Genomic DNA, 25,779 nt, shown 5'->3' with positions numbered 1-25,779 from the left:
TAAATGCAATAATACTGGTGATGTCTTTGAAATCTCACAAAGACTCACCTGTAGTAGTGATCATGTTGTATATGTCATCACATGCAGTTGTGGTTTGCAGTATGTGGGACGCACTGTACAGACACTGCGGTCCCGCATTAATGGCCACAGAAATAGAGCAAAAAATGGCTTTTTAAAACATAGTCTCTCAAGGCATCTACTACTTAAACATAATAACATTTTTAACATAAAAGTAACTCCAGTGGAGCAGATACCCTCTGGAGTTGCAAACAGGAATGCTCTTTTAAACAGGAAAGAAACGTTTTGGATATATCGTTTGGGAACATTATTTCCAAATGGATTGAATGATATCATAGAGAGAGTTTAGAGGATTTTTTTTTTTTTTTTTTTTTCCCTTTGATATATTTTTTTATTTATTTTTATTATTTTTTTTTCTCTCTCTTTCTTGCATCAATGTTAACAAGGCTGTATCAATCAGTGGGTGTTTTCCTGAACTTGGTCCACACCCCAAATCAAGTTTCTGAGACTGGGATAAAAGGTGTGATACTATATATAAGTGTAATTGAATTTTATACTAGTAGGATTTGTACGGTGTTTTTATGATACCTGAAGAAGGATATATACTGTATCCGAAACGCGTTGTATCTCTTCTATTTTAAGTTATGAAATAAAAAAATATGAAATATCATCTTTGAATGTGAGTCCTGGGAAGCGCTGCCATTCATGGGCTGGATGTGCTTTTCTTGAACTAAATGTCTATTTCGTGTGTGTTGTATGTGTTGTGTGTGTGGGTTCTGTGTGTTTGTTGTGTGTGGGTTCTGTGTTGTGTGTGTGTGTGTGTGTGTGTGTGTTCGTGCCTGTCTGACCGCGATTTTACACAAAAACATTAAAAGTATACCGCAAAGATGCATTTGCCAGCATCATGCTGTTAGCTAACTTAAAATTTGAGCTGTTGTTTTATTGTGAGAAATAAATCTTTTTTAATTTTTACAATATCGTGTCTTTGGTTTATATTCGTATAAAACACGCCGCTTCTTACTTGCGTGTGTTGTAACATTGGGGCATATTATATATATATATATATACAGTGGGGCAAAAAAGTATTTAGTCAGTCAGCAATAGTGCAAGTTCCACCACTTAAAAAGATGAGAGGCGTCTGTAATTTACATCATAGGTAGACCTCAACTATGGGAGACAAACTGAGAAAAAAAAATCCAGAAAATCACATTGTCTGTTTTTTTAACATTTTATTTGCATATTATGGTGGAAAATAAGTATTTGGTCAGAAACAAAATTTCATCTCAATACTTTGTAATATATCCTTTGTTGGCAATGACAGAGGTCAAACTTTTTCTGTAAGTCTTCACAAGGTTGCCACACACTGTTGTTGGTATGTTGGCCCATTCCTCCATGCAGATCTCCTCTAGAGCAGCGATTGTTTTTGGCTTTTCGCTTGGCAACACGGACTTTCAACTCCCTCCAAAGGTTTTCTATAGGGTTGAGATCTGGAGACTGGCTAGGCCACTCCAGGACCTTGAAATGCTTCTTACGAAGCCACTCCTTCATTGCCCTGGCGGTGTGCTTTGGATCATTGTCATGTTGAAAGACCCAGCCACGTTTCATCTTCAATGCCCTTGCTGATGGAAGGAGGTTTGCACTCAAAATCTCACGATACATGGCCCCATTCATTCTTTCATGTACCCGGATCAGTCGTCCTGGCCCCTTTGCAGAGGAACAGCCCCAAAGCATGATGTTTCCACCACCATGCTTTACAGTAGGTATGGTGTTTGATGGATGCAACTCAGTATTCTTTTTCCTCCAAACACGACAAGTTGTGTTTCTACCAAACAGTTCCAGTTTGGTTTCATGAGACCATAGGACATTCTCCCAAAACTCCTCTGGATCATCCAAATGCTCTCTAGCAAACTTCAGACAGGCCCGGACATGTACTGGCTTAAGCAGTGGGACACGTTTGGCACTGCAGGATCTGAGTCCATGGTGGCATAGTGTGTTACTTATGGTAGGCCTTGTTACATTGGTCCCAGGTCTCTGCAGTTCATTCACTAGGTCCCCCCGCGTGGTTCTGGGATTTTTGCTCACCGTTCTTGTGATCATTCTGACCCCACGGGGTGGGATTTTGCGTGGAGGCCCAGATCGAGGGAGATTATCAGTGGTCTTGTATGTCTTCCATTTTCTAATTATTGCTCCCACTGTTGATTTCTTCACTCCAAGCTGGTTGGCTATTGCACATTCAGTCTTCCCAGCCTGGTGCAGGGCTACAATTTTGTTTCTGGTGTCCTTTGACAGCTCTTTGGTCTTCACCATAGTGGAGTTTGGAGTCAGACTGTTTGAGGGTGTGCACAGGTGTCTTTTTATACTGATAACAAGTTTAAACAGGTGCCATTACTACAGGTAATGAGTGGAGGAAAGAGGAGACTCTTAAAGAAGAAGTTACAGGTCTGTGAGTGCCAGAAATCTTGATTGTTTGTTTCTGACCAAATACTTATTTTCCACCATAATGTGCAAAAAAAATGATAAAAAAACAGACAATGTGATTTTCTGGTTTTTTTTTTCTCAGTTTGTCTCCCATAGTTGAGGTCTACCTATGATGTAAATTACAGACGCCTCTCATCTTTTTAAGTGGTGGAACTTGCACTATTGCTGACTGACTAAATACTTTTTTGCCCCACTGTATATATATATATATATATAATATATATATAGAAATAAGTTGTCCAGTAACTCTTCTGTTTGTGTATATAAGGCAGCCACAAGGAGAAAATCTGCTACACTGTGAATAAACACAGCTTACAATGCCCCACAGATAACATCTACATGTACAAATGTGTTATAAAACAAAGTTCTGCTTCACAAAGATCGCCAAACAGCATGAAGGGATAGCAAATACAACAACAATTGACCTAGGTGTTATAAACCGCTGACCCACAGCAGATTCTCTGTTTGTGAAAATAAACATTTAGTTAATGTTCACCATTTAGTACTAGTGTTCAGTAGAGACACATATAAACAGCTTTAAGTTCTGGACTATATGAATACACTGTGAATAAAACAAAGCTTACAGAATCAAACTCGGGGCTACGTATAAAATCTAATATAAAACAAATGAGAAAGGTGTTATAAACCACGTGTAAAATAAATACACGACTAGGCTATAATTATAAACATGTGTTATTCCACAAAATACGGGAATAATATCAAAACTACAACAAATTAAAGTATATCAAACGATATCAAAAGGGGAAATCAGACAGCCTCAAGGACATCTGGCTGACAGGAGGAGGGGAGGGGTTACACATTTTGATACACTTTGATAAAGGCGGGGCACCTGTCAGATTGAGTTTGACGGATCATGGCTATTATACACTACTCTCATACCGTGCCTGGGTTAGAAAGGGAAATTGTTAACTGCCCATTACAAGATCAATCGGACATGGAATGCACTGATGCACAGCCACAGCTAGATTATTATGCTGTTCCATTGACTCAGATCACAACATTGCCCTCGCAGTGTACAGAGCCAGAATGTGACCCTGATGAGACTATGGTGCCTCGTCCAGAATGCTATAGCACCTTACACAGAGGAAGGTGCACATGACATTGAAGAGGTGGTGATAGATTACTGTTGTAAATTCTGTTGTCGAACTCCCTCCTGTGGTCGTGAATGGTACTTCGGCGAGTTCTGTCTATGGGCTCCCTCTGGTGGCTGTGAGTGAAGTTGCTGCTTCTGAGGTTCCTTACACAGGTGACATGGTTTATCCTTTGGTTGACTGCTCTATTTAACTCCTCTCAGATCGTTACTCCATGCCAGCTGTCAATGATTTTGCATTGGTTCAGTTCGCTCCTGGATCTCTCTGGTGACCTGCCATCTCCTGCAGAAGCTAAGTTCCTGATAGTCATTATTTGTTCTTTGTTTTCTTGTCCAGCTGGTTTTCATGATTTTGTCTTCCTAGCTGGAAGCTCTGGGATGCAGAGTGGCCCCTCCACACCGTGAGTCGGTGCGGAGGTCTTTTTTTGCACACTCTGCGTGGTCTTTTGTAGGTTTTTGTGCTGATCGCAAAGTTACCTTTCCTATCCTCTGTCTATTTAGTAAGTCTGGCCTCCCTTTGCTGAAACCTGTTTCATTTCTGCGTTTGTGACTTTCATCTTTACTCACAGTCAATATATGTGGGGGGCTTCCTTTACCTTTGGGGAATTTCTCTGAGGCAAGGTAGGCTTATTTTTCTATCTCTAGGGCTAGATAGTTCTTAGGCTGTGACGAGGCGCCTAGGTCTGGTCAGGAGCGCTCCACGGCTATTTCTAGTGTGTGTGATAGGATTAGGGCTTGCGGTCAGCAGAGCTCCCACATCCCAGAGCTCATCCTGTATGAGGTTTAACTATCAGGTCATTCCGGGTGCTCCTAACCACCTGGTCATAACAGTACAGCTGGCCCAAAGTATTAATGCATCTCAATAGAGGAATAAGAGAACTTCTGAGACCATTTTTTTTTCTTTGCACTGTGTTTTGTCTTTCTTTTCCCATAGACCTTTGGGTGGTTCAGGACACAGGTGTAGATATGGACATTCAAGGTCTGTCATCTTGTATGGATCATCTCTCTGCAAGGGTAAAAAACATTCAAGATTTTGTGGTTCAGAATCCTATGTTAGAGCCTAAAATTCCTATTCCTGACTTATTTTCTGGGGATAGATCTAGGTTCTTGAATTTCAAAAATAATTGAAAACTGTTTCTAGCTTTGAAACCCCGCTCCTCTGGTGACCCCGTTCAACAGGTAAAAATCTTTATTTCTTTGTTGCGTGGTGACCCTCAAGACTGGGCATTTTCCCTTGCGCCAGGAGATCCGGCATTGCGTGATGTTGATGCGTTTTTTCTGGCGCTTGGATTGCTTTATGATGAACCAAATTCAGTGGATCAGGCAGAGAAAATCTTGCTGGCTTTGTGTCAGGGTCAGGATGAAGCGGAGGTGTACTGTCAGAAGCTTAGAAAGTGGTCTGTGCTTACTCAGTGGAATGAATGTGCCCTGGCGGTAATTTTCAGAAAGGGTCTTTCTGAAGCCCTTAAGGATGCCATGGTGGGATTTCCCACGCCTGCTGGTCTGAATGAGTCTATGTTTTTGGCCATTCCGATCGATTGGCGCATGCGTGAGCGCAAAGCTGTGCACCATCTGGCGGTATTCTCTGAGCATAGGCCTGAGCCTATGCAGTGTGATAGGACTTTGACCAGAGCTGAACGGCAAGAACACAGACGTCGGAATGGGCTGTGTTTTTACTGTGGTGAATCCACTCATGCTATCTCCGATTGTCCTAAGCGCACTAAGCGGTTCGCTAGGTCTGCCATCATTGGTACGGTACAGTCTAAATTTCTTTTGTCCGTTACTCTGATTTGCTCTCTGTCGTCCTATTCTGTAATGGCATTTGTGGATTCAGGCGCTGCCCTGAATTTGATGGACTTGGAGTTTGCCAGGCGCTGTGGTTTTTTCTTGGAGCCTTTGCAGTATCCTATTCCATTGAGAGGAATTGATGCTACGCCTTTGGCCAAGAATAAGCCTCAGTACTGGACTCAATTGACCATGTGCATGGCTCCTGCACATCAGGAGGATATTCGCTTTTTGGTGTTGCATAATCTGCATGATGTGGTCGTTTTGGGGTTGCCATGGCTACAGGTCCATAATCCAGTGTTGGATTGGAAATCTATGTCTGTGTCCAGCTGGGGTTGTCAGGGGGTACATGGTGATGTTCCATTGCTCTCAATTTCACCTTCCACTCCTTCTGAAGTCCCTGAGTTTTTATCAGATTACCGGGATGTATTTGAAGAGCCCAAATCTGGGGCCCTACCTCCTCATAGGGATTGCGACTGTGCTATTGATTTGATTCCTGGTAGTAAGTTTCCTAAGGGCCGTCTGTTTAATTTATCCGTGCCAGAGCACGCCGCTATGCGGAGTTATATAAAGGAATCCTTGGAGAAGGGTCATATTCGTCCGTCGTCGTCACCATTGGGAGCAGGGTTCTTTTTTGTGGCCAAGAAGGATGGTTCTTTGAGACCTTGTATTGATTACCGCCTTCTTAATAAGATCACAGTCAAATTTCAGTATCCTTTGCCGCTGCTGTCTAATTTATTTGCTCGGATTAAAGGGGCTAGTTGGTTCACCAAGATAGATCTTCGTGGTGCATATAATCTTGTGCGAATTAAACAGGGTGATGAATGGAAGACGGCATTTAATACGCCCGAGGGCCATTTTGAGTACCTGGTTATGCCATTCGGGCTTTCTAATGCTCCATCTGTGTTTCAGTCATGACATCTTCTGAGAGTACCTGGATAGATTCATGATTGTATATTTGGATTACATTTTGGTCTTTTCGGATGATTGGGAGTCTCATGTGAAGCAGGTCAGAATGGTGTTCCAGGTCCTTTGTGCGAATTCCTTGTTTGTGAAGGGGTCAAAGTGTCTCTTTGGAGTTCAGAAGGTTTCATTTTTGGGTTACATTTTTTCCCCTTCTACTATCGAGATGGACCCTGTTAAAGTTCAGGCCATTTACGATTGGACTCAGCCGACATCTGTGAAGAGCTTGCAGAAGTTCCTGGGCTTTGCTAATTTTTATCGTCGCTTCATCGCTAACTTTTCCAGTGTTGCTAAGCCGTTGACTGATTTGACCAAGAAAGGTGCTGATGTGGTCAATTGGTCCTCTGCGGCTGTAGAGGCTTTTCAGGAGTTGAAGCGTCGTTTTGCTTCTGCCCCTGTGTTGTGCCAGCCAGATGTTTTGCTCCCTTTTCAGGTGGAGGTTGATGCTTCTGAAATTGGAGCAGGGGCTGTTTTGTCGCAAAGAAGTTCTGATGGCTCGGTGATGAAACCCTGTGCCTTCTTTTCTAGAAAATTCTCGCCTGCTGAGCGCAATTATGATGTGGGCAATCGGGAGTTGTTGGCCATGAAGTGGGCATTCGAGGAGTGGCGACATTGGCTTGAAGGAGCTAAACATCGCGTGGTGGTCTTGACGGATCACAAGAATTTAACTTATCTCGAGTCTGCCAAACGGTTGAATCCTAGACAGGCTCGATCGTCGCTCTTTCTCCCGTTTTGATTTTGTGGTTTCATACCTTCCGGGATCTAAGAATGTGAAGGCTGACGCCCTGTCAAGGAGTTTTGTGCCTTACTCTCCAGGTGTTCCGGAGCCGGCGGGTATTCTTAAAGAAGGGATAATTTTGTCTGCCATTTCCCCTGATTTGCGGCGTGTGCTGCAAAAGTTTCAGGCTGATAGACCTGACCGTTGTCCTACGGAGAAACTGTTTGTCCCTGATAGATGGACTAGTAGAGTTATCTCGGAGATTCATTGTTCAGTATTGGCTGGTCATCCTGGAATCTTTGGTACCAGAGATTTAGTGGCTAGATCCTTTTGGTGGCCTTCTTTGTCACGGGATGTGCGTTCTTTTGTGCAGTCCTGTGGGATTTGTGCTCGGGCTAAGCCCTGCTGTTCTCGTGCCAGTGGGTTGCTTTTGCCCTTGCCGATCCCGAAGAGGCCCTGGACGCATATTTCCATGGATTTTATTTCTGATCTCCCTGTTTCTCAAAAGATGTCGGTCATTTGGGTGGTTTGTGATCGCTTCTCTAAGATGGTCCATTTGGTACCCTTGTCTAAACTGCCTTCCTCCTCTGATTTGGTGCCATTGTTTTTCCAGCATGTGGTTCGTTTACATGGCATTCAAGAGAACATCGTCTCGGACAGAGGTTCCCAGTTTGTTTCGAGGTTTTGGCGGTCCTTTTGCGCTAAGATGGGCATTGATTTGTCTTTTTCTTCGGCTTTCCATCCTCAGACTAATGGCCAAAACGAACAAACTAATCAGACTTTGGAGACATATCTGAGATGCTTTGTTTCTGCTGATCAGGATGATTGGGTGTCTTTCTTGACTTTGGCTGAGTTCGCCCTTAATAATCGGGCCAGCTCGGCTACTTTAGTTTCTCCTTTTTTCTGTAATTCTGGTTTCCATCCTCGCTTCTCTTCAGGGCAGGTTGAGCCTTCGGACTGTCCTGGTGTGGATACTGTGGTGGACAGGTTGCAGCAGATTTGGACTCATGTGGTGGTCAATTTGACATTTCAGGAGAAAGCTCAACGTTTCGCTAACCGCCGGCGTTGTGTTGGTCCCCGACTTCGTGTTGGAGATTTGATTTGGTTGTTATCTCGTCACGTTCCTATGAAGGTTTCCTCTCCTAAGTTTAAGCCTCGTTTCATTGGACCATATAAGATTTCTGAAGTTCTTAATCCTGAGTCATTTCGTTTGGATCTTCCAGCTTCTTTTGCCATCCATAATGTGTTCCATAGGTCGTTGTTGCGGAGATACGTGGCGCCTATGGTTCCCTCCGTTGGTCCTCCTGCTCCGGTGTTGGTCGAGGGGGAGTTGGAGTATGTGGTGGAGAAGATTTTGGATTCTCGTGTTTCGAGATGGAAACTCCAGTAACTGGTCAAGTGGAAGGGTTACGGTCAGGAAGATAATTCCTGGGTTTTTGCCTCTGTTGTTCATGCTGCCGATCTTGTTCGTGCCTTTCATTTGGCTCATCCTGATCGGCCTGGGGGCTCTGGTGAGGGTTCGGTGACCCCTCCTCAAGGGGGGGGGGGTACTGTTGTGAATTCTGTTGTTGAACTCCCTCCTGTGGTCGTGAATGGTACTTCGGCGAGTTCTGTCTATGGGCTCCCTCTGGTGGCTGTGAGTGAAGCTGCTGCTTCTGAGGTTCCTTACACAGGTGACATGGTTTATCCTTTGGTTGACTGCTCTATTTAACTCCTCTCAGATCGTTACTCCATGCCAGCTGTCAATGTTTTTGCATTGGTTCAGTTCGCTCCTGGATCTCTCTGGTGACCTGCCTTCTCCTGCAGAAGCTAAGTTCCTGATAGTCATTATTTGTTCTTTGTTTTCTTGTCCAGCTGGTTTTCATGATTTTGTCTTGCTAGTTGGAAGCTCTGGGATGCAGAGTGGCCCCTCCGCACCGTGAGTCGGTGCAGAGGTCTTTTTTGCATACTCTGCGTGGTCTTTTGTAGGCTTTTGTGCTGATCGCAAAGTTACCTTTCCTTTCCTCTGTCTATTTAGTAAGTCTGGCCTCCCTTTGCTGAAACCTGTTTCATTTCTGCGTTTGTGACTTTCATCTTTACTCACAGTCAATATATGTGGGGGGCTTCCTTTACCTTTGGGGAATTTCTCTGAGGCAAGGTAGGCTTATTTTTCTATCTCTAGGGCTAGATAGTTCTTAGGCTGTGACGAGGCGCCTAGGTCTGGTCAGGAGCGCTCCACGGCTATTTCTAGTGTATGTGATAGGATTAGGGCTTGCGGTCAGCACAGCTCCCACATCCCAGAGCTCGTCCTGTATGAGGTTTAACTATCAGGTCATTCCGGGTGCTCCTAACCACCAGGTCATAACAGATTACCCAATTGTTGACTCAGATTGGCAGCCATTGGGGGAAGAGGGTGCCGCTGCCAGTAGCTCAAAAGCGGAAGAGGATGATCCACAGCAGCCATCTACATCGCAACAGCTGTCATCTGGCAGACCCGTATCAGGCCAAAAACGTTTGTCAAAAACAAAACCAGTTTTAGGACAGCATGGCCATCTGGTGAAAGTAGCACAGCGTGCAATGCCTGAAAAGGTATTTCATAGTAGGAAGAGTTTAGTGTGGCAATTTTTTAACCAAGATTTGAATGATCAGTCAAAAGTTATCTGTAACAAATGCTCAAAGACCTTTAGCAGAGGGAAGAATCTTCAAAATTTAAATACAAGTTGCATGCGTAGACATTTAACCAGCATGCACTTGCAAGCTTGGACTAACTACCAAACGTCCCGTACCGTTGGTGCACCTGCTCAGAATGAAGGTAGTCAGCAACACTACATTGCTTCCCTCACTGTAAACCCACCGATTAGGACACCACCAGCAGCAAATGTGGAGGTATCGCCGCAAGGCCAAAGCAGTCAGGGAATCACAAGATTTTTGGTAGGAGACACTGTATGTAGGCCAACATCAAGAATACCATCACCAACCCTCTCTCAATCTGCCATGTCCACCACCCCCACCGCTAGTTCCACCATATGCAGCACTTCAGTCCAGCTCACCCCTACAAGAGACTCTCATTAGGGAAAGAAAGTACTCATCCTCTCATCCGCGTACACAGGGTTTTAATAATGACCACATTGCTAGACTAATCTCGTTAGAGATGATGCCCTACCGGTTGGTTGAAAGCAAGGCTTTCAAATACCTGATGGCCTACGCAGTACCACGCTATGACCTACCCAGTCGGCACTTCTTTGCGAGAATAGCCATCCCAGCCCTCCACCAGCATGTCAAAGACTGCATTGTCCATGCACTGAGGCAATCAGTCAGTAGAAAGGTGCACCTCACAACAGATGCATGGACCAGTAGGCATGGCAAGGGACGTTACGTGTCCATCACGGCGCACTGGGTTAATGTGGTGGATGCAGGGTCCACAGGGGACAGCCATAGTGGGACAGTTCTGCCTAGCCCACGGTCTAGGAAACAGTTGGCTGTAGGCGTTCGCCACCCCTCCTCCTCCTCTAGAAGTGAAAGCTCGTCCACAGAGCGCAGTCGCACGACCACTCCATCCGCAGCTGCCAGTGTTGCTCACGAGGTGTCCCATTATCGAACAGCTAGTGGTAAGCGTCAGCAGGCTGTGCTACAAATGAAGTGTTTGGGCGACAACAGACACACCGCGGAAGTACTGGCCGAGTACTTGCAGCAACAAACTCAGTCATGGCTGGGCAGTGTACATCTTGAGGCAGACAAGGTAGTCAGTGATAACAGAAGTAATTTTATGGCTGCAATAGCCCTTTCAGAACTTAAACACATACCTTGCCTGGCTCACACCTTGAACCTGGTGGTGCAAAAATTATCCAGAGTTACCAGCCCTGCTCCTGAAGGTGCGAAGACTTTGCTCGCACGTTCGCCGGTCGCCCGTACACTCCAGCCGTATGCTGAACCATCTGCGATCGCTGAATCTTCCCCAGCACCGCCTAATAATTGACGTTGCAACAAGGTGGAACTCCACACTGCACATGCTTCAGAGGCTGTGCGAACAGAGGCGGGCTGTAATTAATTTGTGAGAGGATACACATACACGGGCAGGCAGTTGGATGGCAGACATGGAGTTGTCTGGTGTGCAGTGGTCGAAGCTACAAGACCTCTGTCAAGTCCTTCAGTGTTTTGAGGAATGCACACGGATGGTAAGTGCAGACGACGCCATCATAAGCATGAGCATCCCACTAATGCGTCTGCTGATGCAAAGTTTAACGCACATTAAGGAGCTGGCGTCGGCAGCCGAGGAGGAGGGAAGCCTTGATGACAGTCAGCCATTGTCTGCTGAGGCAACTCTCCTGGACGAGGTGGCGGACGAAGAGGAGGAGGAGGGTGATGGGGATGAATATTTATGGGAGGAGGATGCTTCTAAGGGGGCAATAGAAACTGTTGTCGTTGCAAGGTCAGGTACAGGGTTTTTGCGGGACACAAGTGATGTTGATTTGCAAGAAAGTGCTCCTCAACCCAGCACAAGCAGTGAATTGACACCTGGAACATTGGCCCACATGGCTGAGTATGCCTTGCGTATTCTAAAAGGGACCCCCGCATTATCAAAATGATGACCGATGACGATTACTGGTTGGCCTGCCTCCTGGATCCACGATATAAAGGAAAATTACTAAATATCATGCCACATGAGAACCGTGAGCCAATATTGGCTGCCAAACAAGCAACTCTTGTAGACCGTTTGGTTCAGGCATTCCCAGCACACAGCAATGGTGATGGTTCTCACACGAGCCGTAGGGGGCAACATGGCAGAGGTGCTAGAGGTGCACAAATCCGAAGTAGCGTTGGACAGAGGGGTTTTATGACCAGGTTGTGGAGTGATTTCGCAATGACTGCTGACACGACAGGTACTGCTGCATCGATTCATAGTGACAGGAGACAGCATTTGTCCAGTATGGTTAAGAACTACTTTTCCTCCCTTATCAATGTTCTCCCTCACAGGTCATTCCCCTTTGATTACTGGGCATCTAAAATAGACACCTGGCCTGAATTGGCAGAATATGCATTACAGGAGCTCGCTTGTCCTGCTTTTAGTGTGCTATCAGAAAGAGTCTTCAGTGCTGCTGGTTCAATACTGACCAAAAAAAGGACACGTCTTGCTCCCCAGAATGTTGATGATCTAACCTTTATTAAAATGAACCAATCATGGATTTCAAATTATTTTGCCCCGCTTCCCTGGCTGACACGTAGTTTGCCTGAAAAATTTCTTTCTTTTGGCCTCCTCTTACTGATTTCTCCAATTCCTCCATTTGCAGCTGCTGAATGTCCACCGTAGGCCATTTTTATACCTCCCTAAATGGGCTGACTCCCCCCCACAGGGCCGTTGTCACCACCTGGCGCAAGCACCCTTGCGAGTGCCGTTTGCCTGGACCGGTGGGTGCGCCCACTCTTGGGCGATGGCACTGGCACAGGGTCCCTCATAGTACAATGAAGTGTCTCTGACGGTGGTGGTGCACAACCAACGTCAGACACACCGTCATAATATGAGGGGCCCTGTGCCAGTACCGCCGCCCACGAGAGTGTTCCCCCCAGCTCGAACATTGCTCTACCACTTGCAATACTTACCTCTCCCTGCTCCACCACTGTGTAGTCTGTGCTGTTAAGTCCTTCAATGGCACTGCCAAAACAAATTTGTTGAAATGATACATGATAGTTAAAATATACAGGGACCCTGGCCTCCATTTAGACCAGTTAATACTTTGCGCCTACTACCACTGTCTGCTTCTCAGCAGAGGAGCCCACCCCTGTACCTAGCGATGCCACCTGTTTATTTATCAACTATTTTTTGGCAGACATTTAGCCCACTTTATTATTTGGGTCTATCAACTGTGTCTGCCACTCATTACAGGGGCCCTCCACTGAACAAAGCAATGCCACCAGTTTAGCCCTGTTACCAATTTTGAACTGCATTTAGCCCACTTTATTACTTGGGCCTACCAACTGTGTCTGCTACTCATTACAGTGGCCCTCCACTGAACAAAGCAATGCCACCAGTTTAGTCCTGTTACCAATTTTTAACTGCATTTAGCCCACTTTATCATTAGGGCCTACTAACTGTGTCTGGCTGTCTGCCACTCATTACAGTTAACCTCCACTGAAAAAAGCAATGCCGCCTGTTTAGTCCTGTTACCAATTTTGAACTGCATTTAGCCTACTTTATTATTTGGGCCTATATCTGTGTTTCCTCCTCATCCTGCCTATTGGCCAGCCACTGCTAGATGAGTCTGCTGGTACATTGACCCAGACCACTACATTCCCCTTGCACTCTACACAGCCAGAATCTGACCCTGCTGAAAGTCAGGTTCCCCTTCCCGCATACTAAACCACCTTACACGGGGACAAAGAGGAAGGTGCAGATGAAAGTGCAGGTTCCTTCATCAGGTAGGGGGGGCATACTCGTTGGCACTGGCACAGGGCCCCTCATAGTACGCAAAAGTGCCTCTGGCCGTGGGAGGCTCCACCCGCCGTCAAACACACTGCCGTACTATGTATATGTGCCAGTGCCAACGAGTGGGCCCTCCCTGCTTGCTCAGGATCACAGCACTTGCAAAGTTGAAATACTTACCTCTCCCTGCTCCACCGCCGTGATGCATTCCGCGTTTCCTGGGCCCACGAAAATCTTGAGCCAGCCCTACCCCCCCACAACTTTAGCCAAATGACCCCCAGTTTTCAATGTCTAACTATTATTATACAGTAAATTAAGGTTGGCAAGCTTAAGTAATAAGAATTGATGTTTTTGGCATTAAAATGGGCACTGTAGGTGTTTTTCTGTCCTCCACTCACTGCCGACTTTGATTTCCCATTGACTTGCATTGGGTTTCGTGTTTCAGTCGGCCCCCGACTTTTCGCAATAATCGGCCGATTTCACCCGACCCGACTTTTGACAAAGTCGAGTTTCGCGAAACCCAACTCGATCCTAAAAAAGTAAAAGTCGCTCAACCCTAGTGTCTACCTAGAATATAAGTCATATTTTCAGTTGTTTCACACTTTTTTGTTAAAGGGAACCTGTCACCCCGTTTTTCAGTAGGAGATAAAAATACCGTTAAATAGGGCCTGAGCTGTGCATTACAATAGGGTATTTTTTGTCCTCTGATTCCCTACCTATGCTGCCGAAATACCTTACAAAAGTGTCTTTTTTCGCCTGTCAATCAGGCTGGTCAGGTCGGATGGGCGTGGTCACAGCGCTGTTTCTCCCCCACATCTTAAGTTCCCGTTGGTGGCGTAGTGCTTCTCGCATGCGCAAGTGCCGAATGCACTGCGCAGCTGTAGAAAAAGAGCGCGCTCGCCGCTATTCAGCGGTTTCTCGGTGAGGCCGCGCGTGCGCAGATGGAGTCTCCTGCTTCCCGGGGCTTCAGGAAAATGGCCGCCGCGATGTCCATCTGCGCACGCGCAGCATCTGCTTGAAAAAAATGACTACCAAAGACATACACAGCGACTTGGTGGAAACATTGAGGGACTCTTCTCCATATTCCACAGTTGCACGCTGGGCCAAAGAATTTAAGCTGGGAAGAACATCGACGAAAAATGAACATCGTGAAGGACGCCCATCCACGTCCCTCAATGAAGAAAACGTGAAAAAAGTTGAAGAAGTTGTATTGGCAGATCGAAGAGTGACTATCAGGCATGTAGCTGAGGTCACAGGGCTCTCATATGGCAGTATTCAAAGAATCCTTGCAAAAGAATTGCATATGAGAAAGGTCTCCGCGCGTTGGGTGCCAAAAATGTTAACCGACGAACAAAAGAAGAAACGAGTTGACATTTCAATAGCAAATCTCGAAAAGTTCCAAGCAGACAAGGAAAATTTTTTGTCACGTTTTTTGACCATGGACGAGACCTGGATCCACCACTTTGATCCCGAAACTAAACAACAATCGATGACATGGAAACAAGCCGACGAACCGACGCCGAAGAAATTCAAAGTGTCAAGCTCAGCAGGGAAGGTTTTTTGGGACGCTGAAGGAATTATTATGGTGGACTATTTGGAGAAGGGAGCCACTATTACGGGCTCCTACTACGCAGAACAAATAAGAAGATTGCGGGAGGCTATCAAGGAGAAAAGGCGCGGCAAACTGCAGGCTGGAGTGTTGTTTCACCAAGATAACGCGCCGGCTCACAAAGCTGCTGTTGCCATGGCTACCATTCAAGAAGCGGGCTTTCAACTGGTGGAACACCCCCCCTATTCACCAGATCTAGCCCCCAGTGACTTCGTTCTCTTTCCTCGGCTCAAGGAACACCTCCGGGGCAAGAAATTTGACGACAATAGCGACGTGATAACCGCTGTTGGGGATTTTTTTGAGGGTCAAGATCAAGAATTTTTTTCAAAGGGAATTCTAAGTTTAGAAAAGAGATAGACTAAATGTATAGACTTGTTAGGAGACTATGTAGAAAAATAAATATTTTTTGACTATATTCATTGTGTTTAGTATTGATTATCATTACTTTTGGATCGCCCCTCGTAGTCTCACACTCGACGCTGACACTATTATGGGAACAATGGACATTGTCATTAGATACTACCATAAAGCACATATATCCACAATTGTTTGATAAAATTTATAATTACCAACGTCCCTCCCCTCTGAGGGACACTGTACCATTAACAAGTTTTCTAATAGAAAACTTGGTTTTATATGAGTACCATGGTCGAGGTCACTTTATTTGTCTGTTCACGCCTGATGTGAGATATACCATAAAGTAACGGCTTGCGAGCTACAGAATTTTTTCTACCAATGTCGAATTTTTCTCCTGGTTTGAGGGCTCTCCTACTGTAAGTCCTTGAATTCACGCTCACATATTTTATTTTCATTTTTAGGGGTTCTTCGTACTGCAGCTCTGGGGGACAGCCATGGAAACAGCCTTTGCGCCCTCCTATGCTAACCTTTTCCTGGGGCTGTGGGAGAAGAACCTCCTACTGTCTGACCAACAGTCGTCTATGAAGTGCGTCCTTCTTTGGACGCGCTACATAGATGACATTTTCTTGGTCTGGCAGGGCAGTCAGAAGTCCTTAGAGGAATTTGTTGTGAGCTTAAACGATAACAGTCGGAATACACATTTGACCGCCACTTTTGTCAAAGATAAAATTGAACTCTTGGATGTGACACTGACTAGGGATAAGGAAGGGATTATTCAGACAACCATTTTCAGGAAACCTACATCAACAAACATGTTGCTTCATGCGTCCTCCTCCCATCCGGCTCATATGGTCGGTCCCAATAGGCCAATTCTTGCGTCTTCGACGCATATGCTCGACAGACGGGGATTTTGAGATACAAGCCAGAGATCTCAAGAGCCGTTTTAGTGAACGGGGATATAGTCACCTTATGATTAAAAAAGCCTATCTCTGGGCCAAACATAGTAATGGGAATTCTCTTTTATATAGGATGGGCAGTGAGGTACAGAAAACAGGTGAGGTTAGATTTGTGACTAACTTCAATTCCCGCTCTGAACAGGTGCGAAAATTATTGGATAAATCTTGGCCCATCTTAAAGACGGATCCAATTATTGCTAAATTAATATCAGACAAACCATTAATCACATATCAGAGGGCTAAAAATTTGTGTGACCACTTGGTGCAGAGTCACTATGTGGGAGATCCTCAAAAACATTTCTAGATAACACAATATATGAGAAGAGAGGAGGATGCAAAGCCTGTGGCCATTGTGGGCATGTATAAATGCATTCAAAGATGATACATTTGTAGACTCTTCAAGGACTAAAGAATTTAAGATATTTAAATCTATTACATGTACATCTAAAAAAGTAATCTATTATGTGTCTTGTCCCTGTTCGTTGATATATATAGGACTGATCACCCATCAATTGAAGGTTAGGGTCAGGGAACACGTGATGAGAATACTGGCAGCAGCTAAAGAGGAGGATGCATCCTCCCTCAAAACTCTACCGGGGCACTTTAAGCTATATCACAATTGTGATAGCAGTTTATTATACGTCAAAGGTATTGTCATGATTGATGTAGGGATCTGAGGCGGTAGGATCTTGCAACGCCTAGCGCAATTAGAAACCCGTTGGATATGGACCTTAAATACAGTCCATCCTCATGGACTCAATGAGACGCTCAGCTATGTACCATTCCTGTGATCTATAGTTCGTTAAGTGAGCAGTGTATTGACATGCAGTTGAGTGACTGTGCTTGTTTTTAATTCCATCCTATTTATTTTATATATTTTTAGATTATTTCGTGTTTACGTTGAACTGGGGTAGGCATTCATATTCATCTCTCCGCCTTTTCGCTCTATTAAGGACGCTTGAAACACAGCTGCCATTCAAACCATATGCTATATTGTGTGATATGTTGTATTGATTATACTATCCTTGTCTCTGCAGACTACTATGACATATATTTTTCATTATATGTTGCTGTTATTATGTGCTTCTATTTATAAGCTGTACACTCCTTATTGGGGTAATAGAATAATATGTATTATGATATGCATTGAATTTGATTGTGTGATCATGGACAAACTGTCAGGCATTGTTGAATGTAATAGCTATCGTGAATATTTAGTAACACCATGGATATAGCTACGCCAGGGGCGGATTATCAGAGGGTCAATATGGGTGGTAGCCCAGGGCCCAGTGGTGTGGGGGGGCCCTGGGCTACCGCACAAATTGCCCACCGCCGCCGGCATTTGTGTGCCCCCGACCCGGTGGGCAGAGAGAGGGGGTCCGCATCGGGCCCCGTCTCATCTGCTCACTGGGCCCCTACCGGCGCTGCCTGCGGCGGTTTCCTATTGACGTGCGGACGCGTGCCCGCACGTCAATAGTTAACAACAGCCGCCAGCCAATTGGAGGCTGACAAGGTAAATGGTGTGCACTCAGGTCAGGGACAAGGAGGTGCTGGTAAACTGACCGTGAGGTCAAGTCAATCATTCAAAAAAGATTACCGCACACTCAAGACTGGTAAGATGCAAAAAGTGTATGCCAATTTTATTGAAGAAAACAAAAAAGAAGTGGTTGCCACATTCATATTCATTTGAAATAGACAAAAAACCCGACGTTTCGACTTACCCGGGCCTTACTCATGGGGTTACTGAAAAGCAAAGAAACTGTATAAGACAATGTTTTACATTGGGCAACATTATAGAAAGAAAAAAGGGGGGGGGGGGGGAGAAAATTACAAGAGGAGAACAAAACAAGAAAACAAAACAGTACATGCAATAATAAAACACCAATAAGACAACGAGAAGAACTATTATGTACAAAGCAACCTAGAAGGCGAGGTAGTATGGTCAGGAACAACAAAAGGTTCTAGTAACAGGGTACAATAATAAACAAGGTATAATAATAGAGAAGCATGGTAATGAACTGTACAGTGTATTACCTCAAGTCCTTTGACATAGATGCATAATAGTGGCAGTGGTAGGGGGTGTACGACCGATCCCTTGTTAAGGCACAACCTGTCATAGTGGCAAGATGACATAATTAAATAGGAATGAAGAGTAGGGAATGTCGATAGAGCCTAACGGAGGAGGGTGGGATCCAGACACGTGTATCCAGTGTGGCATATATTAGAGAGTAGTGTCAGGTTATAGAGATAGGAGAGGAATAATAATGCTATGGGGGCCCAAAAGGGCAGATAGGCGATAATGGAGTTAGTCCAGCCATAGAACTGATAGGTGTAGGGTACTGGGATAAAGTACCATAAAGGGGAACCACAAGAGCATTTGAAACTAGCAACACACGGGACAGAGTAAACATATGCTGTACCTTATAATAAAGCCAGTCCGGGCAGAAGTGTCCCGGGAGCACAGAATCTGGGTGGTGAGGGCCGTTAGACACCTAGTGGGTCTGTAAAAATAGGTACAGGTACGAGGGGTCAGAGGATGATATCAGGAAAAAAGTGGCCGTAAATGGCCAGAGAAGAGGCGGCATATGTATACCTGAAAAGGGTCCCTGGGAGGATTAGCGGCGCATCCCGCGCCTTGCTGCGATGTCCTGGGGGGAGACCTGGAAAGTGAGAGTGGCTGGGGCTGCCGCCCTCAAATAGCGCCGGACAGGAAGTACCGGACTGGAAGTGACATCAGAGCCACGCCTCCGCACTGAGCTCTGTGTGAGAGTATGGGCAAGAAGTTGCCCTTGAGTGGGAGTGGCTAAGCGCTTCTGAGTGTGTAAGGGGAAGGGGGTGGATATGAGAGCATTGTCCTGGTAATGGATGCTAGCAATGTAATTAACCTGTAATGAATTGCAGGGCTCGCTGTAGGAAGATGGAAGTTGGTAAAGGGAGGGGGGCAAAAAAGACTAGTTATATGTTGCGGCAGAAAACAAATAGTAGCTGAGATGGATATGAGGGGATAAAAAATAAATAATAAATAAGCAAGGAGGAAAAAAGAAAAAAAAAAAAATCCTGAAAAAAACATGAAAACATGGGTGAAGATACCAAGGTAAAAATAAAAACCAATAAAAAATAACAACAATTGGGGCAAAGATGAATGAAAATAAATACCAAAAAATGGAAAAAGGAAAATAAGTAAATGAGCCAAAATAGAAGAATAAAAATTGAAATGAAAAGGAAAAAATAAGAATGAATATAAAAAAAAAAATAAAAAAAAATAATAAATAATAAAATAAAAATAATTAGGATAAATAGGAAAAATGCTCAAAAAAAGAAAAAAGAAAATATAAATGAAGATCAAAAATTGATGAAAATCAAAAATCTAGAACTATGCGCTAGATAACTCACCTACTGGATGGTGGACTCAACGTGTCTGGAAGGTAAAGAATTAGAGAATTAGCATAGTGTTATAGTAACCAATCAATTTCTCTGTTGAGGCCTTTGGGACTTAGGGTCTCCAGTTTGTGGATCCAATAAGTCTCTCTCATTTTGAGCTGTCTAATGTGGTTACCACCTCTCCTGGGTCTAGGGACCTGCTCGATGACTTGGTATTTAAACTGCGCCACCGTGTGTCGGCATTTGATAAAATGATCAGGGATCGGTAACCAAGTTTTGCTGCAGCGAATGGTCGATTTGTGGCTTGCTATACGATCTTTTATGTGCTGGGTGGTCTCTCCTACGTACATGAGTCCACATGGGCACTTTATAACGTAAACAACAAAGTTAGAGTTGCACGTATAGTAGCCACGGATCGGGAAGGTCTTACCTGTCCTGGGGTGTGTTATGCTGTCCGACTTGATGACATTAGAACAGGAGGCGCAGTTGAGACAAGGAAATGTCCTTAAACGATGTGGAGCTAGTACAGTCTGGTTAGTTGTAGGGCGTAGGCTGCCTACGTCTGCCCGAACCAGTTTATCCTTAATATTGGGGGCTCTCCTATTACACATAAGAGGTGGTGAGGAAAAGCTGGTGATGTTGGGGTAGGCCTTACCCAGGAGAGGCCAATGCTTGTTAATAACTCTCTCGATTTTGGGCATAAACGGGTGAAATGTGTGGACAAATGGAACCCTGTTCTCATTGGTATTGACTAGAGGTGGTGGTGGAGGTTGTAGAATCCGGGCTTTTTCTTGGTCAAGTAGACGTTGCGGGTAATTTCTCTCCCTAAACTTTTGGGACATGTTTTCTAGGCGTGTGGGGAGTATTTCTGGGTCAGAGACAATCCTAGCCACCCTGGTGAATTGTGAGCGGGGAAGGCTATTACGTGTTGCCTTTGGATGGCTACTAGAGAAGTGTAGAAGACTATTGCAGTCTGTAGGCTTGCAAAAGAGATCAGTAGATAGACGGCCCTGATCATCCTTTCGGACAAGGGTGTCCAGAAAGGAGATTTGGTTGGAGTCATGGTGCATAGTGAACTGAAGCTCAGGGTAGATGGAATTGAGGGTCTGATGGAATGCCCGTAATGTATCGGTGGACCCTGTCCAGATGAAGAAGATATCATCTATGTAGCGTAAATAGCAGTTAGCGTATTCCTTATATCTGGCATCAGTGTAGACGAAACTCTCCTCAAATGAATTCATGTACGCATTAGCGTACGCCGGTGCGACGTTCGAGCCCATCGCGGTCCCCTGGCATTGTACGTAATAGGTATCCTCATAGAGGAAGTAGTTCTCGTAAAGAACCAATCTCAATAAGTCTATGCATAGATTTATATAGGAGGTGGATTTGAGGGTAATGGACGTAAATAGTCTCTACACATCCATCAGCCATGAGAAAGCATTGCGGCATCCAGATCACTACTAGAGAACTCTGGTAAATCCACCTCCTATATAAATCTATGCATAGACTTATTGAGATTGGTTCTTTACGAGAACTACTTCCTCTATGAGGATACCTATTACGTACAATGCCAGGGGACCGCGATGGGCTCGAACGTCGCACCGGCGTACGCTAATGCGTACATGAATTCATTTGAGGAGAGTTTCGTCTACACTGATGCCAGATATAAGGAATACACTAACTGCTATTTACGCTACATAGATGATATCTTCTTCATCTGGACAGGGTCCACCGATACATTACGGGCATTCCATCAGACCCTCAATTCCATCTACCCTGAGCTTCAGTTCACTATGCACCATGACTCCAACCAAATCTCCTTTCTGGACACCCTTGTCCGAAAGGATGATCAGGGCCGTCTATCTACTGATCTCTTTTGCAAGCCTACAGACTGCAATAGTCTTCTACACTTCTCTAGTAGCCATCCAAAGGCAACACGTAATAGCCTTCCCCGCTCACAATTCACCAGGGTGGCTAGGATTATCTCTGACCCAGAAATACTCCCCACACGCCTAGAAAACATGTCCCAAAAGTTTAGGGAGAGAAATTACCCGCAACGTCTACTTGACCAAGAAAAAGCCCGGATTCTACAACCTCCACCACCACCTCTAGTCAATACCAATGAGAACAGGGTTCCATTTGTCCACACATTTCACCCGTTTATGCCCAAAATCGAGAGAGTTATTAACAAGCATTGGCCTCTCCTGGGTAAGGCCTACCCCAACATCACCAGCTTTTTCTCACCACCTCTTATGTGTAATAGGAGAGCCCCCAATATTAAGGATAAACTGGTTCGGGCAGACGTAGGCAGCCTACGCCCTACAACTAACCAGACTGTACTAGCTCCACATCGTTTAGGGACATTTCCTTGTCTCAACTGCGCCTCCTGTTCTAATGTCATCAAGTCGGACAGCATAACACACCCCAGGACAGGTAAGACCTTCCCGATCCGTGGCTACTATACGTGCAACTCTAACTTTGTTGTTTACGTTATAAAGTGCCCATGTGGACTCATGTACGTAGGAGAGACCACCCAGCACATAAAAGATCGTATAGCAAGCCACAAATCGACCATTCGCTGCAGCAAAACTTGGTTACCGATCCCTGATCATTTTATCAAATGCCGACACACGGTGGCGCAGCTTAAATACCAAGTCATCGAGCAGGTCCCTAGACCCAGGAGAGGTGGTAACCACATTAGACAGCTCAAAATGAGAGAGACTTATTGGATCCACAAACTGGAGACCCTAAGTCCCAAAGGCCTCAACAGAGAAATTGATTGGTTACTAATTCTTTACCTTCCAGACACGTTGAGTCCACCATCCAGTAGGTGAGTTATCTAGCGCATAGTTCTAGATTTTTGATTTTCATCAATTTTTGATCTTCATTTATATTTTCTTTTTTCTTTTTTTGAGCATTTTTCCTATTTATCCTTTATTATTTTTAATTTATTATTTATTTATTTATTTTTATATTCATTCTTATTTTTTCCTTTTCATTTCAATTTTTATTCTTCTATTTTGGCTCATTTACTTATTTTCCTTTTTCCATTATTTGGTATTTATTTTCATTCATCTTTGCCCCAATTGTTGTTATTTTTTATTGGTTTTTATTTTTACCTTGCTATCTTCACCCATGTTTTCATGTTTTTTTCAGGATTTTTTTTTTTTCTTTTTTCCTCCTTGCTTATTTATTTTTTATCCCCTCATATCCATCTCAGCTACTATTTGTTTTCTGCCGCAACATATAACTAGTCTTTTTTGCCCCCCTCCCTTTACCAACTTCCATCTTCCTACAGCGAGCCCTGCAATTCATTACAGGTTAATTACATTGCTAGCATCCATTACCAGGACAATGCTCTCATATCCACCCCCTTCCCCTTACACACTCAGAAGCGCTTAGCCACTCCCACTCAAGGGCAACTTCTTGCCCATACTCTCACACAGAGCTCAGTGCGGAGGCGTGGCTCTGATGTCACTTCCAGTCCGGTACTTCCTGTCCGGCGCTATTTGAGGGCGGCAGCCCCAGCCACTCTCACTTTCCAGGTCTCCCCCCAGGACATCACAGCAAGGCGCGGGATGCGCCGCTAATCCTCCCAGGGACCCTTTTCAGGTATACATATGCCGCCTCTTCTCTGGCCATTTACGGCCACTTTTTTCCTGATATCATCCTCTGACCCCTCGTACCTGTACCTATTTTTACAGACCCACTAGGTGTCTAACGGCCCTCACCACCCAGATTCTGTGCTCCCGGGACACTTCTGCCCGGACTGGCTTTATTATAAGGTACAGCATATGTTTACTCTGTCCCGTGTGTTGCTAGTTTCAAATGCTCTTGTGGTTCCCCTTTATGGTACTTTATCCCAGTACCCTACACCTATCAGTTCTATGGCTGGACTAACTCCATTATCTCCTATCTGCCCTTTTGGGCCCCCATAGCATTATTATTCCTCTCCTATCTCTATAACCTGACACTACTCTCTAATATATGCCACACTGGATACACGTGTCTGGATCCCACCCTCCTCCGTTAGGCTCTATCGACATTTCCTACTCTTCATTCCTATTTAATTATTATGTCATCTTGCCACTATGACAGGTTGTGCCTTAACAAGGGATCGGTCGTACACCCCCTACCACTGCCACTATTATGCATCTATGTCAAAGGACTTGAGGTAATACACTGTACAGTTCATTACCATGCTTCTCTATTATTATACCTTGTTTATTATTGTACCCTGTTACTAGAACCTTTTGTTGTTCCTGACCATACTACCTCGCCTTCTAGGTTGCTTTGTACATAATAGTTCTTCTCGTTCTCTTATTGGTGTTTTATTATGGCATGTAATGTTTTGTTTCCTTGTTTTGTTCTCCTCTTGTAATTTTCTCCCCCCCCCCCCCCCCTTTTTTTCTTTCTATAATGTTGCCCTATGTAAAACATTGTCTTATACAGTTTCTTTGCTTTTCAGTAACCCCATGAGTAAGGCCCGGGAGGGTCGAAACGTCGGGTTTTTTGTCTATTTCAAATGAATATGAATGTGGCAACCACTTCTTTTTTGTTTTCTTCAATAAAATTGGCATACACCTTTTGCATCTTACCAGTCTTGAGTGTGCGGTAATCTTTTTTGAATGATAGCCAATTGGAGGCTGGCAGCTGATGTCGGCCGCAGGCGCAGTACACACGTCGCCGGCATCCGACGTCATTGTCAGTCGCCGGCGAGTGTGCGCTGCTGGAGGGAGCTCGCCGCTGGAGCGCACAGGTCAGGTGAGGAGACTCGGGTTTTTTGTTTTGTTTTGTTTTTTGATAACCGTTACGGTGGACATACTGGGGGCAATGCTGTAGACACTGGGGCAATGCTGTAGACACTGGGGCAGATTGCTGGAGACACTGGGGCAGATTGCTGGAGACACTGGGGCAGATTGCTGGAGACACTGGGGCAATGCTGGAGACACTGGGGCAATGCTGGAGACACTGGGGCAATGCTGGAGACACTGGGGCAGATTGCTGGAGACACTGGGGCAATGCTGTAGACACTGGGGCAGATTGCTGGAGACACTGGGGCAATGCTGGAGACACTGGGGCAATGCTGGAGACACTGGGGCAATGCTGGAGACACTGGGGCAATGCTGGAGGCACAGGGGCAGATTGCTGGACACACTGGGGGCAATGCTGGAGACACTGGGGCAATGCTGGACATACTGGGGCAGATTTCTGGAGACACTGGGGCAGATTGCTGGAGACACTGGGGCAGATTGCTGGAGACACTGGGGCAATGCTGTAGACACTGGGGCAGATTGCTGTAGACACTGGGGCAAATTGCTGGAGACACTGGGGCAATGCTGGAGACACTGGGGCAGATTGCTGGACAAACTGGGGGCAATGCTGGAGACACTGGGGCAATGCTGGACATACTGGGGCAGATTGTTGGAGACACTGGGGCAATGCTGGAGACACTGGGGCAGATTGCTGTAGACACTGGGGCAATGCTGTAGACACTGGGGCAGATTGCTGTAGACACTGGGGCAATGCTGGAGCCACTGGGGCAATGCTGGAGACACTGGGGCAATGCTGGACATACTGGGGCAGATTGCTGGACACACTGGGGGTAACATGCTGGATACACTGGGGGCAATGCTGGAGACACTGGGGCAATGCTGGAGACACTGGGGCAATGCTGGAGACACTGGGGCAGATTGCTGGAGACACTGGGGCAGATTGCTGGACACACTGGGGCAATGCTGGACACTGGGGCAGATTGCTGGACACACTGGGGGCAATGCTGGGCAATTGGACATACTGGGGCAGATTGCTGGGCACACTGGGGGCAATGCTGGACATACTGGGGCAGATTGCTGGACACACTGGGGGCAATTTGCTGGACACACTGGGGCAGATTGCTGGACACACTGGGGGTAATATGCTGGACACACTGGGGCAGATTGCTGGACACACTGGGGGCAGGACTGGAGGCATGGGCAGAATGTAGACACGGGGCATGATTGGAGA

At 45.4% G+C, this 25,779-nt stretch overlaps 1 protein-coding gene and 2 long non-coding RNA genes across 6 annotated transcripts in view; 1 reads left to right on the top strand and 2 right to left on the bottom strand.

Annotated features, from left to right (window-relative positions):
* Nucleotides 1-25,779, bottom strand: part of BLTP3A (bridge-like lipid transfer protein family member 3A) — a 1,189,163-nt gene that overhangs the window by 916,711 nt on the left and 246,673 nt on the right. The gene's annotated exons all lie outside the window — the stretch shown is intronic.
* Nucleotides 18,113-19,090, bottom strand: LOC138669806 (uncharacterized). 2 transcript variants are annotated; one of them, XR_011319236.1, is made up of 4 exons: nucleotides 18,986-19,090; nucleotides 18,813-18,893; nucleotides 18,427-18,502; nucleotides 18,113-18,135 (listed from the first exon to the last, which is right to left on the bottom strand). It is a non-coding gene; the product is annotated as an uncharacterized lncRNA (long non-coding RNA). The 2 variants fall into 2 exon arrangements; XR_011319235.1 differs by having other exon boundaries at nucleotides 18,813-19,090.
* On the top strand, nucleotides 23,319-24,308 carry LOC138669807 (uncharacterized). Its single transcript, XR_011319237.1, has 3 exons — nucleotides 23,319-23,558; nucleotides 23,872-23,947; nucleotides 24,242-24,308. It is a non-coding gene; the product is annotated as an uncharacterized lncRNA (long non-coding RNA).

Source organism: Ranitomeya imitator, chromosome 3, assembly GCF_032444005.1.
Source record: "Ranitomeya imitator isolate aRanImi1 chromosome 3, aRanImi1.pri, whole genome shotgun sequence".
NCBI lineage: Eukaryota > Metazoa > Chordata > Amphibia > Anura > Dendrobatidae > Ranitomeya > Ranitomeya imitator.
The sequence above is the reverse complement of the archived record's forward strand: the minus strand, read 5'-3'. Positions and strand labels throughout refer to the sequence as shown.